The 4,255-nt window shown below is 40.3% G+C and overlaps 1 long non-coding RNA gene across 1 annotated transcript; it reads right to left on the bottom strand.

Moving 5' to 3' along the window:
- Positions 1 to 250: 250 nt before the first annotated feature.
- Positions 251 to 1,754, bottom strand: LOC117550800. Its single transcript, XR_004569704.1, has 2 exons — positions 1,663 to 1,754; positions 251 to 524 (listed from the first exon to the last, which is right to left on the bottom strand). It is a non-coding gene; the product is annotated as an uncharacterized LOC117550800 (long non-coding RNA).
- Positions 1,755 to 4,255: the final 2,501 nt, after the last annotated feature.

The raw sequence follows: 4,255 nt of genomic DNA, 5'->3' as shown, positions 1-4,255 counted from the left end.
TTGTAGGCATATCATTTTTCACTGTTTGTGCAGTGGTAGTAATTATTATTCAAATCAATCAACTACGTTTTATGGAAGATATTGCTGTATATCATTTAACAACATCAGTAGAGGTTTCTGTACACCTAAAATACTGAAGTTTAAGTTACTGTCCTGATGTGTATCATTAATTTGTTCATGTTGTGTCTGGTGGTAAGATTAATAAAAAAATTAAAAATATATACAGTAAGAGGAAAGAGGAAAGTCTTTGTTAAACAAACATTTTATTGGCTGTTCTAATTATTATTAACCCCATCAGCCATTTTCTTGGAAGGTGCCTCCAGCATCATAGAAACAGTCAATGCTGCAGAATCCTGCCAGCTCATCTTCCGAGTACATCCCAGAGAGTTGTCCTCTGCGGCCATGTCCCCTGTAGCCTTCCGAGTCCTTGTACAGGTTGCGGCACTGTATGCAGCTGGAGATCTGGAACGGGATCCTGTAGGTCTTGGTGTACTCCACAGAGTACTTCTTCCAGGTCACCACACCTGATGAGAAAATAAAAGAAGGACTCAATTGTCTAAAACGTAGGTTCAGGTTATTTTTTATTTAAGCCAGAAGCCTACAGCTGCCACCCAAAAAAAACCTTTGCGCTGGCCTTTCTTCAAGCCAGACAAGCAGTCATGTCACCTATAACTTATTGTGGTTCTATAAGTGAGTGACTTTACCTGTAGCATAGAGATGCAAATGTGGGAGTCTAAATGAAAGCGTAACTTTTTGAATGAGCTTTGATATTTATATTTTAATTGGATTGCTTATTAGTTTATGCAGCTCAAGGGGTCACATAATTTGTATAATATAACTAGTGCTTTTGCTTATCGATATTAGGAAGTTTTTATTATGTTACATTCTTTAACCTGTCTTTGATAGTGTTAGGTGAGCTATTAAGCATGTGTTAGATGACCAGTGACTCTTCTCTAATCATATTACTTTACCACATTTCTGATGATGCCATAACTAATGTTACATAATTATAGAAGACACATCCGAAGTGTTATTTTTACATATTGATTAGCAGCCGACATTTACTGAAAGGATGCGTCCGTCTTTCGTCTGGTTCATTACAACTAGTAGTTACAAACTGTTACAGTTACAACCTTAATCAGTACCGCACATCTTATTACTCAATTCAACCAACCAAGCTAGCCATGTTGTCTATCCGAATCCATACCATATTATTTGATTAAGTTACAGTATGTAGGGCAGGCCTACTTATATTTCCAAGATAATACAACAGTACACAACAGTACACTAGCATAATGCTAAGTGCTGGTTAGCATCACAGCATATACGCTAACCTTAGGTCAATTAGATGATCAGCTTTGGTAACAAAAATCAGTATTGTTACCGAGCCTGATAATCTATTGACCTATCTAAGCTTAACGTTATTACAACAGTAGAGTAGGCCTGGTTGCAAACGGGACTATAGGCCAACGTGTTTATAGCATCATGCTAAGTTAGCATTTAATACCACCATTTTTTTTACCACATACAACTATTATTTACTTTATTAACGCTTAACGAGGTTGGACAGTCGATGTTGTACTTTGATAACGAGACAATTGTGTGTTAAGAAAAATGACATTACAATAAATATAAACATGCATCTCTGGAAAATACTATTACCGCTGTTTCAACTTGTTGTTCGGCCATCGTGAAAGAACGAATGACTTATTCTGTGAGGATTTATAAAAGCAGCTGGAATCCCTTAAATTGCATTACTGCCACCTACAGTATGTATTTCTGCTGAGTGTCATTATTCTATTGGATAAAAAAAGTTAGGATCCGCCCCTATACGATCCGCCCCTATACGATCCGCCCCTATACGATCCGCCCCTATACGATCCGCCTCCTTGCCAGACCCATCTCGAATTAGGAGGGAATTCCGTCTCGTAGCGTTTGTGCACTGTTTTGAAATGCCGCTCCTAAATTACCATTCTTCGATAAAGCCATGCTCGCATTGCAGATGAGACAGATGGACTTTGAATTGGAATAGATACAAAAATAATCATCCTCCCACTCCGAGTGAAAATGATATATTTGGTGCTTTTTTGCTTCTGCCATTGCGGTCTTGTGTGTGTGTGCGGACTGTCACTCCTGTTGTTGACACGGACAACGTCAGCGAACGTTGCCCACTGCCACGTCACGTCAGCCCACTGCCCACAAGCCACGCCCCGACACATGGGGTCACGCCGGCCAATCACAAAGCTTTGATGCGTTCAAGTGCATTATTCTGGCACAGGAAGATTATGTTATAGGACATTAACGATAAAACTGAATATTGTTGTTCTATTTTTAGACACATCTCGCGATCGACTGGGAATCTCCCCAAGATCGACCAGTCGATCGCGATCGACTGGTTGGGCACCCCTGGTCTAAGGAATAGATAGCCCAGTGGATAGAGCCGGCGGCCAGGATGCAGCGATGTCTGGTTCAAACCCCGGAATGGATGTATTTTAATCATTGCTTTTCAACTTTAATACTTTAATGACTGATAAAAGGCCCTCTCCGCCCAAAAACATGTCTAGCACTCTCTAGTCTCTTCTCAATAACCCAATACACACAATTATCAATCTTTAATTGCAAATAGAACATGATATTCAGTCTTAGTGTGTGTGTGCATTGAATATTTTTCAAGGCAAAGATACGTTAAACCCACTGCAGCCTTGCACTTCGCCAGGAGAGGTCGATGTAACTGAAGCTTCGAGAAATGAACCTATTTCCGACACAATTGTCCAAGTGGTTCGACGCTTCATTCAAAGCTTCATTTTGCCATCACTAACTGGTGTCCTGGCGATCTCGTTATGACAACAAGTGCACGTTAGTGCTGCAATGTGGTTGAAACCATTCGGGCTTATGCTAGGGGGTGCAAGGAATAGTCCAAGTAATGGGGGAGTTTTATACAGAGAGGCTTGACATTTGTCACAGATGTCAATGACAGTGGGATATATTTGTGACAATCGTGCCTTTGAGAAATGAACCCTGTACAGCACCTTGAACTGTATGAGAGTGAGACGAGCACAGGATGAACTCGTATGAATCCTGTTAAGAGCAGTGTCCCACCAGTGATCACCCAAGCTCACACCTAGCTCAGCCTCCCAGGCAGCCTTGATTTTAGTGGTGTGTGAGCTGTCATTGGTCAGGAGTTTGTTATATATTTTTGAAATAAGTGACTTTTGAAGGGGATCAGAACAAAGAAACTCATCCCATATTTGATTAGGGGGTAGAGAGGGAAAGGATGGAAACAGGGATTTGGTACAGTGTCTAATTTGGAAATAACGAAAAAGGTGAGATGTTGGGAGTTCGAATTTGCTTGATGGATCAGTAAAACTACGAAAGGTATTATCCTTATAAAGCTCACTAAAAGTCCTCAGGCCCTTCTCATGCCATACAGAGAAAGTGGGGTCAGATAAGGCAGGTCGGAATAAATGGTTTCCCAATAAAGGAGCTAAAGTGGATGCAGAAGTAAACTTAAAATGCCTCCTAAATTGGTACCAGATTTTAAGAGTAGAACTCACAACAGGATTATTTGTATGTCCAGAGAGGTTGGTGGGAATGGAAGAGGTAAGTAGTGCCATAGCGGAGGATGAGCCACAAGACTGTGCCTCAAATCTACACCATGGAGGATGCATTGATTTTGACCAAAATGAAATCTTGTGTATGTGTGAAGCCCAATAATATAATTGGAAGTTCGGGAGAGACAATCCAGCGTTAAGTCTACATCTTTGAAGAATAGATTTACTTATTCTGGGTGCCTTTCCATTCCATAAAAAGCCAGAAATAACCTGATCAAGAGTCTTAAAAAATAGTTTAGGTAGGAATAGAGGGAGACATTGGAAAATAAATAGGTACTTAGGAAGAATGTTCATTTTAACCGTGTTAATTTTACCTATAAGCGACAGAGGTAAACTCTTCCATCTTTGAAGGTCTGACTTGATTTTAGACATTAAAGGGGATATATTGGCAGCGAAAAGGGAACTTAGTGTTCTTGTTACATTGATTCCTAGATACTTAAAGCCAGAGGGGCTCAATCTGAAGGGGACATCGGACTGGTTCAATTGTGATGCCAGAGCGTTAACAGGATAACATTCGCTTTTGGAAACATTCACTTTGTAACCTGAGAATGAGCCAAATTTAGTAAGAAAGGATCAAATTGCTGGTATAGAGTTACTGGGGCTTGAGACATACAACAATAAGTAATCCGCGTACAGGGACAATT

Source organism: Gymnodraco acuticeps, unplaced genomic scaffold, assembly GCF_902827175.1.
Source record: "Gymnodraco acuticeps unplaced genomic scaffold, fGymAcu1.1, whole genome shotgun sequence".
Lineage (NCBI taxonomy): Eukaryota > Metazoa > Chordata > Actinopteri > Perciformes > Bathydraconidae > Gymnodraco > Gymnodraco acuticeps.
The sequence above is the reverse complement of the archived record's forward strand: the minus strand, read 5'-3'. Positions and strand labels throughout refer to the sequence as shown.